Consider the following 15463-nt stretch of genomic DNA (forward strand, 5'->3'; position numbering starts at 1 on the left):
ACATAAACAAATACAATAAAAAAGATAAATCATAATCTATGTGGGGTCTCTGTCGCGGCCTAAAACTGTCATCTGGGTCGTCATCTCTAGCTATCTTCAGACAAAGATCCATGATATCATATAAGTCAGTCCTTGCCGTCACCATCTTGAGGTTGATGACGCACTCCAAATGCTCAGCAATCCTTCCAATCCTGACACATGTTGTGCAATCAACCTGTCTTAGTGAAAATAACAAGTCAGTATGAATTTATAAAAAATAATTAAGTTAACAAAAGCTACACAAATTATGCTTACCACAGAATGCGTAGGGGGATCTGACGCGACTGGAACCTCGGCGATAGGTGGCTCGATGAAGTCATCATCATGAGTGGGAAGGGGAGGCGCAGGTCACGGCTCAGCAGTGTCCTCCATCGGCGTCACAAAAGGGTGCGAAATCTGAAAAAACCACTCCATGTAGTCTGGGGCCACCTGCCCAGGAACTACACAGAGCTCCCCTGTAGGCACCACATGATCTGAAAAGTGTACCCACTGGTCATCTATATCAGTACCTGTCAATGAATCACGAATCGGTGGAGGAGGAACGGTCTGAATGTATCCCATCTGTCGAACCACCCTCTCTGGTCGAATGTAGACAATGATTTGACCCCATCTGACTTGCCCCGTGTACGAGGAGATCAAGTCATAGCCCCGAACTCCCCGATGCTCAGCATACGGCATCCAACAGACGTCGGTCACTGTTAGGGCATCAATACATGCTCTGTAAGGGGCTCCCTTAATCCCGGTCATCTGGACCTTACCCGTAAGCCACCTACAGGCACGTGGGCTAGCCTCAGCATAACCATCGTCAACAATACACCTATGGACCGATGGAAAGTGCTCGTAAATCCAGCACTACAAACACAAAGTCAACATCAGCAAACAAACATGGATTGAATTTTACTTTAATTTAAATTACAAGCAGCGATACTCACCTGAAGTAGTGAAATGTAACTGGCCATCTGCCGTGTAGGGGCCTGCGACGCCTCGTTAAGCTGATCGTACAAGTGGACCAATGCGACCGCTCCCCAAGAGAATGCCCCTGCCTGGCCCAAGTCCCTGAATGCCTACAGGTGCACAACATGAACATGGGTTGCACTCTTGTTAGCGAAAAGAGAGCAACCAACCAAATGAAGGAGGTACGTCGAGCTGCAGCAACCCACTGCCTAGCCCGGCACCTACTCTGGTACATGTCCCGAAGCCAGGACAACCAAACATGAGGCCCACTGCCTGACGTGTCTCAGCTGTAGCCTCGTCTGGGGTGACCTCAAGTAGCTCCGTCAATAGGGCCACTGCGTCAGATGTAACCAGCGGCTCGAATGAATGCAGCGCGCCAGTAATCGGAATGTGCAGGAGTGATGAAACGTCGTCTAGAGTGATCGTCACCTCCCCTACTGGGAGGTGGAAGCTGCTCGTCAAATTTTTTATCAAGTCTCTGCATTATTTTGATAATTTGATAAGGTTATGACTTTCTGAAATTGGAATTATTTTTAACTTTAACGTGTACTAGGAACGAGTATGTAGAAAGAAGCTCTAATTATTGTGTGTTGTACTCGCATGGATCTTTGTCTTGCGTTGTTGCCTCATGCACGGGTGTTTGATTTTGTTAATTTTGATCTTTTTGCAATTTTTACGATTTTTATTTGGATCGAGGTGTCTGTGGCCCAATGGTATTTCGGGTTCAATCGCTTACAATTGGTTTGTTTCTTATAATTTCTTATCTTTTCCAATACTGTTTTTTACTTAATTTAATTATCTGGATTTGCATGCAAGCTTTCCACCTCATTCACGGGTGTTTGATTTTGTTAATTTCGATCTAATAAAAGAGAAGTACCTGGAAAATCCTGTTGTACCTGGAAAATCCTTTTTGCGATTTTTATTTGGATCAGGGTGTCTGTGGCCGAGTGGTATTTCGAGTTCAATCGCTTACAATTGGTCTTGGCTCAACATGAAAACTGGTGTTAAGATCATTCACGCAAGGTTTGTTTCTTATAATTTCTTATCTTTTCCAATATTGTTTTTTTTACCTAATTTAATTATCTGGATTTGCATGCAAGCTCTCCACCTCATTCACGGGTGTTTAATTTTGTTAATTTTGATCTTTTTGCGGTTTTTGCGATTTTTATTTGGATCAGGGTGTCTGTGGCTCAGTGGTATTTTGGGTTCAATCGCATACAATTGGGGATATATTCTGATACAGGGTATGAACACATCAACCTTAAGCTTTGATCATGAGCATGCCGATGTTCATTTATTCAAGCCTTTCTGATCACTTACAGTTTCTCTGCAAAAATCAAACTTGCAGTAAACGTATGCCTGGATCACTAGGACATGAAGAACAAGATGCACAAACATTTGCTTCTTGGGTATATATGATGATACATTCATTTGAAAGTCATCTTGCATTTTTATCAGCTTATTTCTAACATAATGTTAACTAATATCTGAAAAAAAAATATTTATTGTCTACACAGCTAAAATACTGTTCTTATTATTTGGGTACGCAATATTTGAAGGTTGTGCTATTCTGAAAGAGAAGATAGGGAGGGCGGTTTGGTTTGGTGCAAATGGATTCCTTAGAAGACAGCGACTATTTGGATTTTCTCGATTACTCTTTCATCGATCAAGCGCCCCCTGATTTCCTTTGGTCCAATAACAATAATAGGTTATTTATTCTCAATTTTTAATTGTTATTTTTTTTCTTTTTTGATTACATGTTTCTTCTTTCTGGGTTTCATTGTTGATCTTTGTGGTATTGATTTGCTGATATATGGTGAAAAACAAGACAACGCTTTTGATATGGTAATCCATTTGATTGATTGTTTGTTGTATTATAGTGGTGGCTCAAGTTCATTTTTTTAATTAAAAATTAAATAAATCAATTGTTATTGATTTGGTGATGTATGATGAATTTTTATTTTGGTTTGCATGGTTGCTACTTGAAGTATGATAATTGTGAAAATGATGGCATATTAGCCACATAAAGGTATGCATGATCTTTAAATGCAAACAATTAAATTGTTCCATATATGGAGTCTAAATCATTGCTGCACATAATTTGAGCATGTTTAATTTTTAGAAGAAAAAAAAGGGGGAATAAAGACAAATTCCTAAATCCAAATTTTCATGTTTAAACATGAGAAGAAAATGTGTAGCGTCAAATTTGAAGAACATCATGAAGAGTGTAAATTTAGCAGCAAAGCTAAAGTCAGAGTGGATTTGACAGATGATTATAGTATGATCATGTTCTGCTAGCTACATTATATAAACTAACCGATAGGTTAATTGTCTGCCATAGTTTCTGAAAAGTGCCTTCGGTTTCCAGGAGTGAATATTGGCTTTGCTTATTTTTTATTTCATGTATAGGCTGAGATGTTTTTAAGCCATTGCTGCCATTATTCTTTTGTATCGACTGTTCGTATCTTTGGCATCATATTGTAACTTTTAATGAATCCAGTTTATGCATAGCTTGTGCTATGACCTGGTGTTAATAATACTATTTATTGGCTTCTCAAAAACAATTGTCTGTCGTAGTTCTTCTAGGATTGACTCTCAAAGATCTTTAGTAGTTTCACCACTAAGGAGGCATTTAGATACTTTTGTTTGATAGTTTATTGCGTCAATTTTAAGCTAAGAACTAATACTTCAGATACAACCTTCATTAAACAAGTTGACTTTTCTCTATAGATATTTTTTTATACACACAAACTTGAAGATTGAACTCTTGATCATAGAAGCTATGTGGACTGATGGATGTCCAAAAATTGACAGCAGGTGCTTTTGTGCATGCAGCAGAGCATGAACGCCTTCCTCTTCGAGTTATAGTGCATGTTCTCTTCTTTGATTAGGTCAGGTCTTCTATCAGCTTTCGAACACCCGGTAACAATAGTGCATGCGACCCTTTATGCTCTCCAATGAACCGAGATGAGGGATATGAGACAACAATGGGAGATAGCTGCCAAGCCACCCTCAAGAATCAGATGAGTCATTTGAGGATCAAGGATGAAGAGTTACATAAAAATGGGAAGTTGAGCAAGAAGAATAGCAAAAACAACAAAACTGACATTCAATTGCTGCCATTGCAGTCAAGGAGAATCTTTGACAAGTTATGGAGCGTGTGAAAAGCTCATGGAGAGAATAGGAGTTCAGAGGCTTCTGGGAGTTCTAGTAGCCCAACTTCTTTAGGTCAGGGAGATACCTAATCATATGGCCTATCTTTGAGACACCAGATGCATTCTATCTCTTAGGGAATTAGAAAATTATTTGCAACAAGTGAGATTGATTCAAATTGCTGTCTAAGTATAAAGTGGTAGGATGTTAGCATTAGTGGAGCTTTAGCATGTTTGAAAAGTTGTATGATTCTTTTTCTTTTATGCTTTTTGATTAACTGGAAACAACATTATTTGCATCCTTGCTGCCATGTTGCTTTTTAGGTTCAATTGTATTGCTTATTTCACTTCTTGAAAACTTATAATGAAAATACTTCAAGAAGGTCTTTGGGCTGAGATGTTTATCATTTTTTTAAGTGATGTGCTATTTATACATGTATGCATTCATTAATAATATTGATTATTTTATCATCAGCATACTAATAGCTACATACAAGAAAGTGTTTGAATGCATACATGTATATATAATCAATATTATTAGTGGTTGTGGTACTCAAGTTTGTTTAATTGTTTCACAATACATATTTGGATGTTTACATGCAGTTCTTCAAAAGAAAATTTGTATATATTTTTATGGTTTCTATGCCAAAATTCTGAATGCTTTTATTTGGGGTTGTCAGATTTAAAGTGTGAAAATGTGTAAGAGAAAATAAGGATGCAAGTATGCAACCACCTTTGATTTGAATTAAAGTACATCATTAATTTAACTATTTTTAAATTAAGCATAGATATGTCTTTAATTTTTAATTTACACATTCATTTTAGAGGAATTAAATTCCTTTGATTGGTTTTAAATTGAACAAGAAAAGGAAACAATATTTTTTACTTTCACTAAAAGGCAAAGAAAAACGAAAGATTAACTGTTGCACTCTCATTGTTAAACATCTTTTATACATTGTTAATCAATCAAAAATTATTTTTAATATAATTTTTAGAATAATTATTAAAGCAAATGATTAAATCAATATCGAGGCATATATTATTTATTTAAATTGAAAACAGAAAGTGAGGAAAAAAAATGTTCTCTTAAGAGTTAAGATAAAGTCTTTTATCAGATTTTCCTTTTGGGAGAGAGAACCTCACAGATTAAGCATCTTGATTTGTTTATCAAACAAAGCTAGACCCACCTTCCTTGATTCTGAACCATTCCTTGCACCAACCAACACGACACTCCCAAGTTCCAGCAAGGAATCACTGGCACCTTGTTTCCTTTCTTCTCATCATTTCGTTTCACAAAAAAATAAAGTAATCTTTCTTTTCTTCATTCCTTATTTATGTTGCTTCCAATGAAAACTACTCAGAAAAATAGTAATTTTTTCTATTACTTGCCACCTACTAATCATCAAAATTAATCTTTATCCTACTGGTCTTTTTCTTTTCCCCATATCATGTGATGCATTCAAATATTCCATGTTGTTATCTTAATTGGCCTTGCTAGTTGCTACTACATACACTTCAGTTTCCATTATCTGTGTTGGAAGACATCATGGTTCAGCACTTCAGCCAGATTCTGTTTTTCTGGTTCTTTTTCACTTTTGATCATTGGTTTAATGGTTTAGCATTGCTGACAAAATTTTCTCAACCAGATTTTCTTTTCTAGGGGGAGCATGAACTGAATTGCAAGTTTTTTGGCTTGATCATATCAACTCAATTAAGAATTGTGTCATGTAACTTTTGAAGTACATAAGGAGATTTAAGAGTTTGACATCATAAAAATGTACAGTGTCTGAGTATATATTTCTGCTTCTGTGTGTTCATCTTTGTGCTAAGAACCATAATGGTATATATTTGTACAAGTGTCTGAGTAAATCATATTTGTTTGATTCCCTTCAGTCAATTCTTATTTCGTTTAATAAATGTTTGGAATATCATAGCCCTGAAACTTTGATTGATTTCTTTCTTTTCCCTGATGCAAGTTGTCATTTAAAAAAAAAATGTTTTGTTATAGGAACCATGGAGGGGAGAATGGGACTCTTGTTTCTTCTTGTATTGGGTGGTGCATGGGCTTGTGATGGAAGAGAACTCGCAAACTGCGATCAATTGAGCAGTAATACAGCAAACTCTGGCTCTTCTGATAACATTGTTCACTAATTTCGCTATTAGCTTTCTTTGCATTTTATTTACTGTCCTGCTTAGGAAGTCAATAGAGTGGAGGCATGTATTTACATCACATTTTCAATCCCCATTTATTAGTCTGTTTTGGTGAACATGAAAAATTTGAGGAGTGGCAAGTTGGTTATGCTTAGATTATACCCACCAAGAATTTAAAAAAAAAAATTGATGGCTTTGATAACTAGTCAATTTATAATGGTAGAAGTGATCAATAACTATGTTACATTATTTTGGGTGTGCTGTGTAAATTGTATAGTAATTTCATCAAATTAGCCATCTATAATAGGACAAACAGGGATCTAAGGCAAAATGTTTTGACTGAACCAATGATAATATGATCTCAAATTGACCTTCTTCACGCCTATAATTGCTGGATATATTTATTGATGACTTATGGGAATTAAGAGACGGATTATTCCTATACTCGGTGATTTGCAACTCCCAACGATATTGAAAACTCTTGGGATAAATTTCAGTGATACCGATACTATACTAACGAGAAAAGAAGGATATGGCAAAGACATGGGAGATATATTAATATCATGTCACATGAAGACAAAGTTTGGAATAGCAGCAGATTGCTAAGTTATTTCAAAAATGTATTCTTCATTGTAATTTTTTTTTTTTTCGGGGGGGGGGGGGGGGGGGGGGGGTGTAAATGTATAGCCCTAATATTAGTCTTAATCTGAATTCTATTTCTGGTTGTATATCATACAGTTTTTAAATTGTTAGTTAGGTTTGTTAATGAAGTTTAAAGTGTTAATTACTTTTTTTCTATAGGCAAATGTTAGTTGTTAAGACTTAGTTACTAAACACTCCCAATTCTGTTTCCAGTTTTTCTGTTGTATTAGTTTTGATACTTCTATATAAGTTTTTTCTGTCAATGAATCAGTGCAGTATTCTTTTGCAAGGATCTCTAATAAACTCTCGAGTATTTAAGAGCTTGTTTTCATCAGACACTGCAAATTGAATTGCTCTGACCATTTCTCATGAGGCTCTTCCGTTGATGAGAAGGAGCACCTGGTCTAACATCAATATGACATTTTTTCCTCTAAGCTTGACTGATGAGTTCCAATTTCATCAAAAGCCTTTTCCTTTAGATGACATACTATAGCGTAGGTGAAGGATGAAGGGAAGAATTTTAACCTAAACACTCTCCTTAAGAATTATATCTACTATTTTTGGTTTTTCTTGGATGTAACATGTTTCTGGTTTTTGACACTCCTTAGATATATTTAGCTTTTTCCTTTCAAAAAAAAAAAATACTAATGGTGCCCATTTGTCAAAAACACTAGTCAATTTGAAAGGCTCGCTAGTTTTCATTAGTCCTCTGAACCAAATATGGGTTGATTGAACATCATGTGCATATCTTTGACTTTGCTTTGAATAAATTTCTCTTAAATACAGTTTGAAATGCAAATATGGCATAAGTCATCTTGTTAACCTATCTTCAAATTGCAGAACTAAGCAGAAAATCAGATGTGTGTGCACTTTGTGAGGAATATACTACCAATGCACTTGATTATTTAAATGAAAACAAGACCCAGCTAGAGATCATTGATATCCTGCACAATACTTGCTACCAGCTTCACTCTTTTAAGCAGAAGGTTGGTCATTTTTTGGATCTCTTGTGTTTTGGTTTAGATACTGTAGTTGTTCTAGGTTGATGCAAAAATCAACTTTAATTTCCACTATGCTCTCTTGGCATCTTCTTCAATCTCAATGCATGATGGTCTAATAAAATACTTATACTTATAATAGCTTTTCATATAAAGAATAACCAATGAAGTAACATGGTGAAACTTGTAAAAGTTGTCTGTCTTAAGACAAGTGAATGAATCACAATTTATCAGATCCTTTATGAATTCATCTGTTTCTTCTATATTGCACAGTGCATTACTTTGGTGGACTATTATGCTCCTCTTTTCTTCTTAGAAATAGCTACAATTCAGCCTGGAGAATTCTGCCTCAAGGTCAATCTCTGTCAGCTCATTACATATATTTCCTTGCAAGTTCAAGAAGATACCAGTGGGTTTTGCGAAGATACTGTTTCAACTCTATTGGCTAAATTGAAAGATGGTGACACTAAGGTAAGTAATTTCATTTTTGTGCTACTCAAATGAAGTGTGTTACTGTGGTGTGAAATTTTACTTCATCTGTCCTGATATGAGCAAACTATTTCTACAGTTTCTAGTTCTACACTGCTTTCATCTACCACAAAACTTTGATATTAAAAGTCCTCTACTATTTTTGCTTTGACCCCTCCAATATTGTAAACCTAGTACTACCCCTGCTTGGTTTAGATTATCTTTTGTTGAATATATTTCTAACCATTTGTTTTAAAATGTCAGCTACAGATAATTGGGACATCACTGAAGGTGTGCAATTCAGTGGAGAAGTATGCAAATAAGGTGAGAAAAATCTGGCAAATTCGTCCATTTTCCTCAATTCATCTTCAGTCATATGAAGTTTCAATTTCAACTTCTATCCTATTGACCAAATTGGAAATTATCATGCTTGGAACCCTGGTAATTTCCTTGCAATGATAATTTCATGGACTTGAGCCACTTGGCAGCCTCCTTAACATCAATAACTGACTCTAGTGTGAAAGTTTTTTGTTTTTTTTTGGAAGCTCATTGCACCGATTGATCTTCAGATACTGATAGGAAGGATTTTTTGAATTAAAGATAGTCATCATAGGATCTGGATTGGCTATGTTATTGTACATCATGAACTAGGCCAATATGTATGCACAACTAAGAATTTTGCAATGTAATGTAGAAACTGCACAAGAACATAATTTTCCTAATCCCATTATGACTTTGATTTTCCATTTATCTTCCAAATTGTTTGCAGTGCAAGAGAATGGTTTTCGAGTATGGACCCTTGGTTTTTGACAATGCAGAGAAATTCCTGGAGAGCACAGATATATGCACTGCCATATATGCCATGCAAATCTTCAACAGTGGCTGGCCAGCAAACCTTTCTTTCAGATTCTTATGGAAACAACGTTCTAACAGATTTGTGGTGTACTTGTTGCAGAAGATTGCCATATATATAACAACACATTGAGGGAGAGAAGAGTACAACTTCGATGATATCAGTGTAAAGTTTTTAATACTATCTAATTATGTGTCTATACATCATTAGAAAAATCAAGCTTCCTATGTAGTGATCGTAATACTCAAGCTTGTTTAATAATTTGTCAATACATATTTGAATGTTTACATGCAGATCCTTCAAAAGAAAATCTGGATTTTATCGTATCTATGTTAAAATTCTGAATGTTTTTATTTAGGGTTGCAAAATTAAAAGTAAGATGTGTAAAGTGAGAGTAACAATGCGTCCACCTTGGATTTGAATTGAAGTGCTGCATAAACTTAATTCACTTTAAATTAAGGGTAAGCATATCTTTACTTAATTTACACACTTTCTCTTTAGAGGAACTAAATTCCTTTTATCCATGTGTGCTTTTGCTTTGAAATATCTACTCATTAATTGTAAAATTCTAAAATGCTAAATTGATGTTATTTACATTTCTTCATTCTAGAAGCATACCTGTTTCAGTATGAATTTCCCATTACTGCAGTAAAAGTTCAACTCTTTTCCCCTTCATGTCACACAGTCTTGCAATTCCATTTCCAACACCTTTACCCTTTCTGCTTTTCTATGTCCATCATAGCTAGTTTCTTAATTCATTCGTTTGTTTTTTTTCCAATTTATTTGCTCGTCACTGCATGCAAAAAAAAATTGGTATTGTAATAAAGAGAAATATAAAAAACACACGAGAAATTATTATATGATTCAGTACTATTATGATCAAGATTAATTTCTGCACAACATAGTATTAATTTTTTTTCGTTAATGGTAAATTTTGAACATGTATGTAAAAGATTAGTCAAGAACATAGACACCAGGTAATCTTAAACAACCAAATAACTTTTCGTTTGACACACTCGATCTTTTAAATACACTACTTACTATTGATTGAAATTTATAGTAAACAAAATTTTGTGAGTCTTACTTTTTACTTAATAAACTATGTTTGTAATTTTATAATTTTTAATTATGAATAGATAAAAACTGTGTTAAAAAGAGTCTTACTAGCACTCCTCTTGTTGGACTCTTGTAACAAATCTTTTTGATAACTACATGGTGTGTCTTTTGTGCTAGAATCTTTCTGACCACTAAAAATTGATGGCTCATGTATAACACAACAATCAAGTCCAAATCTGTTTGCGGTGACACAACTTCAAACAGAATGGACAGAGATGATATTTAAGTAGCATTGCTATATTTTCAAGCGTTGGACAATATACAGGATACTAGGATCTTGAGGGTGATATGATATAGTTTTCCTTTCCTATATACAGGATACTGTTTGGATTGGATACAACACTGTGTATTCTGCTCCCTGCTTATAGAGGCTTCAGCCAGGTGTGATTTTCACATGCTATAGAGGAAGATGATAATAACAATATAGCATGGTTCAAGATGTGTTGATACTTGATGTAAAGTGTTTGTGTTGATTTGAATTCTCCGGTGTTAACAAATAATATGACAATGACATGCCATAAAAAACAAAGATGAAAAAAATAAAAGAAAAAATAATATGAATTTGTTAACATATACATCTTTATCAACTACACCATTGATGTATTTAAGAGAATCCTTAGTTATAATTTGTTAACACTCCCATACTAAAAAATAGGCTTAAGAATGTTAGCAAATTTCACAAATATTTATTAGCATAAACATGCTTGCTTTTTTAGTATAAGCCCATTAACAAGCTATATCATTATGGTATTTTAAGAATATTTCTAATTATTGAATGCTAATTAACACACCCATACTAAAAATTAAGTGTATGTATGTTATCAAATTCCATTCAAATTAAAATTGACGTAATATAAAAAAATATGAATTAGTTTCTAATTCTTATTCAATTTCAACAAAATTTGCTATATAAAATCTTAATAATATGTATATATAATTCAACGGTTCGGTGAATAAAAATCACATTCTATGTCGAATAATTAAATGATGTAATAGTTATTTAAATTACAATGATATATATATATATATATATATATATATATATATATATATATATATATATATATATAAATTGAATCACAAACTATTATATACATTAAATTTGCTAATATTTATAATAATTATTTTAAAAATTACATGCTTTTTAATTAATTGACAGAATAAAAATTTGGGTAGGTACCTTACACCTAATGCCTATTAAACCCCAAGTAAAATTTATTGTAATTGTTTTGTCTATGTCTCTCCTAACATGATCCAAATTAAATGAGAAGATATTAATCTGTCCTTTGCCACAGCATTGATCTTAGTCTGTCATTTGCCAGTATTGATGAGTTGAGGAAAATAACCCTCCATAATTTATGTTTGAATTTGGGTTTTGTGGAGTGAAGCCACCCACTTCATGTGGGGCTATGCGTAATAACATGAGGCTGTGGCATTATTTCAGTTGTTTGGTCTAGCTCATTATTATTTGGCCTTTTGGCTTGTGAATGAAAAACTTCAGCTCCTTCGAGGTACTTCTTTTGAACCATATGTTATGGTCAATAACTCATCAAAGTATGCATTGAAGTGATAAACTGTTTCGTACCATATAATATGTTCGAGACATTTTAAGTCACGTTGAAATTTTGTTGTCCTTATTTGTGCGAGTTCATGGCATGCGTGCTTTTCATTGTCTCTGTGTGTCTGTGAATATATTATATATATGATTCTCTATTATTGGAATAGTTGGCTCACAAATGATAGCATTGAGCATTTGTCACTATAACAGAAAAATTGAAAAAAGAAATTGCAATGGACAGAAAAGAAACAATTCACTATATCAAAATTACAAGAAAGATACAAAGAGCAACAATATTATAACATTATTATATTAGTGCGTATAAGACTGTTATCCAACGCCCAACGGCATAAAGGTTCATACTCGAAACTTTTTTTTATTTTAGTATAGGTGACAGGTATTTTTTAATACTGCAAACAATTCTGTTAAAATTGGATAGAAAACAATTATAAACAGAAAAAAATTTATGCTCTAATATTCAATATAGATGCATATTAATTACATGTCAATTCATTCACATTCTTTGTAATCATATTGGAACTTTCACTAACATCACATACTCTCAGAGTATCAAAAAATATTTCTTCACCAAAATTTCTGTACTCTGTAGCACTACGAGCTTTTGGATTGGACCAAGAATTTTAGTCACCAACTCTAATTGTCACCAAAATGTTTTTGATAGATTTTGAGCAAATTAAAAAAAAAAATCTCCAAAGTTAGACGTACTATGATACGTAAAATGATAGCTTAATTTAACGCCTTGTACAGAAAAACAACAAAAGAAATAAAAGACTAGTGGCAACTTTAATTTAAGGGAAATTTTATTTTTTAGTCTTAGAAAATAGATTTCTTATTAACTTTATTTTATTTTTTGGATCAATTTCAGTGTTTTAATTAGTTTATTTTGTCAACAGGCTTTTGGTTTATTTGTCAAGTTAATCCATACATAACTCGCATTTATTATAGGAAATACCAAACAGTTGGGTTGAACAATCCAATCAAAATCAAATTCATGTTCGACTACAGTCAAAATAAATCAAAATTGCTGTAAAACATTTGAATTGGCCACCTGAACTAACCAATCACAAAATTTAATTTGGAGTAATGACATATGAGCACTAGAATAAAATATATACACCTAGTTATATCTTTTTATTCTTCTTTTCTTATTACATTATATTACTTATTGTTTTTTTTTACTTAATTACATTTTTGTTCCTCTCGGTTTGACATATTTCCCATATTTGGGTCCCTGCATTTTGAAATTAGCTAATTGGATCCTCCTAAATCTTTCCGTCTTCCATAATTTAAACTTTGTAGCAAAGTGTTTAAGAGATATGATATTAAAATGAATAAGATATTGTTAGTTTTGTTATATGATACATATAACTTTATATATATACTACAATTTTTACTTATATATACTTATTGGTTTAGTGTTGTGTGCTTGAAATAATGGTACAGGGTCATAAAAATAAATATTTTTTCTTGACATATCAATTGTTACGTCAAAATCCAATGGCACATCTCTGAATTTTGTTAAGTTATTAATAAAAAATTAACAGAAGGATTTGATTGTAAAACCTAATATATTTTAAAAACCAAATAGTACTTCATTTTAAAATGTAGAGTATAAAATTAAGTCTTTTTTTCTTTTGTATCTGTCTCTTTGTATGTCTAATAACACATTGGTGTCCATACTTTGTTTTCAAACATTATAAAAAATGATTTGCATCTACTAAAGGTTTTTCTTTATTTCATAACATTGATCATTGATTTCTTTGACGCTAAAATAAATTAGTTCATTTAAATTAATGTAACATATCTCTTTTGTCTCTAATATGAAGTAGTGATAATTTAATTTCCAAAAGAATAAAAATTTTGATTTAGTTTTTAAATTTATATAAAGAGCCATAATTATGTTTCGTGGTTAAGTTTTTGTGAGGACCTTTTTATCATTAAATTATAATATTCAATGATCAATTTGACAGTGATAAAACTTATTTGATTTTAAATTAGATGACAACATAATTATCGTGTTTTTTACACATCTAAGGACTAAGCCTAACTTTTATTTTTTTATGGACTAAATTGTCACCACTTTATACTAACATTAAAAAAAAATAAAAACATAAAAATGAAATTAACGAAATCTACATTAATAATATTGTGAGTTATTTATAACTACTTTATATTTTTTCGTCAAGAATGATTTAGAGAGTAAAAATAAGTCTAAGCTCTTTCCAAAAGAATCATTTAAAAAAATATAAATATATAATTTAACGGCTAAGTTGTTCAACCCTATTGTGTTTTTTTTATTTTATTTGGGGGACAATTTGTTCAATCATATTTTTTATTTTATGGCTGACAATGTAAATCACCCACCGAAATGCTTCAGGTAAAGCATTAGTACTCATTGGGCACATAAATTAAAATAAAAGATCTTATTAACCAACATTTTTAGGTATTGGTTTAGAAACTAAAAAAATAAAATATTTATTGTGTAAATCAAAAGAGAACGTAAATTTTTTTATAAATAACATAATTTTTTATCTCCCAATAAAAATATTTTTACTTTAAGTTTTTTAATCAATACTGTTAGAATATTTGTCAAAATAAAATCTATTGATGGGAAAATTGACTGTCCAATAATAAATGGAGAAGTTATGTTCACTTGAAAGCATGGCTTAGGCTGCTGATTTAAAAAATGGCTTAGGCAATGGTAGTAATAGTATTGGTGATTTGGTGTAGTATTCAAGTTTTTTATCTCAAAAATAAAAATAAAATAAAATAAAAAAATTATCCAACTAATATAAATGTAAAATTATTTATTTAAATAATACAAAATATTGTTTGGGTGAGAAATCGGTTAATCACGCCCCCATTTCACAAAACATAACTTTAAAATTTGTTGTTTCTCAATATTGGGAAATTGGTGGTGCATGCACCAATTTCTCAACATTTTTTTTTCATTTCATTTTTATAATATTTTTTTATTTTTTTCTTCTTTTTTTCTTTTTAAATTGTATGTTTTTTATTTTATCTTTAATTATTTTCTTTTTCTTTTTTTAGAATTTTTTTATTTCCTTTTAGTTTCCAATTTTATGATTTAATTTTTTTATAAAAAAATATTAGTTATAGGAAATTCTTAATTCCTTTAAAAAATTTATGGAGGCAAGTTTTTTTGCTTTTTTGTCCATGTTTATGGTGTCTTATTGATCAAATAATAGTGTAGTTCCATAAACTTCCCGTAGATGAATTCAATGATACAAGTTTCATATATTGAATAGATATAATAATACTTCAAAGTCGTGTCTAAAAATGCAACAAAAAAAAATAGTTTTTCAACTTAGTGAATCCTTGTAATTGTTCATGGATGTCATTTTTTGCTTGATTTTGCTTATTTTTATGTTGTTGTTTTTTTTGTTTGAATAATAGGTAAATCTCATAGATTTCATGTATATGAATCCAATGATACAACTTTCACACTTTGAATATGTCCAAAAATGTATGAAATTGTGCTCCAAAATGC

The 15463-nt window shown here is 32.1% G+C and overlaps 1 long non-coding RNA gene and 1 pseudogene across 1 annotated transcript; both read left to right on the plus strand.

The window, feature by feature from the left end:
- The first annotated feature begins 1701 nt into the window (after positions 1-1701).
- Positions 1702-3801, plus strand: LOC113000113 (uncharacterized). Its single transcript, XR_003265362.2, has 4 exons — positions 1702-2016; positions 2172-2237; positions 2342-2402; positions 2553-3801. It is a non-coding gene; the product is annotated as an uncharacterized lncRNA (long non-coding RNA).
- A 1674-nt stretch (positions 3802-5475) lies between these two features.
- On the plus strand, positions 5476-9578 carry LOC100786111 (proactivator polypeptide-like 1; annotated as a pseudogene).
- The last annotated feature ends 5885 nt before the right edge of the window (positions 9579-15463 follow it).

The sequence above is a fragment of the Glycine max genome, chromosome 18 (assembly GCF_000004515.6).
Source record: "Glycine max cultivar Williams 82 chromosome 18, Glycine_max_v4.0, whole genome shotgun sequence".
Taxonomy (NCBI): domain Eukaryota; kingdom Viridiplantae; phylum Streptophyta; class Magnoliopsida; order Fabales; family Fabaceae; genus Glycine; species Glycine max.